A 425-nucleotide genomic window follows, 5' to 3' on the forward strand; every position below is an offset into this window, starting at 1 on the left:
GTGTGTGTGTGTGTGTGTCTGTGTGCGTTGGGCGGGCGTATGAGCTGGCAGGCGGCCGCGGTTGTAGCAGCCACCACGAAACGAACTCCAGAGCCACCAACCATACAGCACGACAAACAAATCATCACAAAAAAATGGAAAACAGACCAGGAGAAACACACATGCACAGCGACAAAAGAAAAACTGCACCGAAGATGATGCATCTGTGTATAGGAACCGAACCTCGAATTCACAGCATGTGGCCCATGAGCGTGAGTGAGCGTGTGGGCGGGAGAGAGAGTCGCACACGGTGGAGGCGCCAGGGGGTGGGGGCATCGACCGGTGGAAGAAAGGCGCCACCAGCATGTGCTCGGCGGCGCAGGCCTCGTCCCCTCCCCCACACCCTCTTGTTTCACCCCACTGGCACCATGAGAGCAAAAAAAAAA

This window comes from Trypanosoma grayi, assembly GCF_000691245.1.
Source record: "Trypanosoma grayi strain ANR4 Tgr_120_V1, whole genome shotgun sequence".
NCBI lineage: Eukaryota > Euglenozoa > Kinetoplastea > Trypanosomatida > Trypanosomatidae > Trypanosoma > Trypanosoma grayi.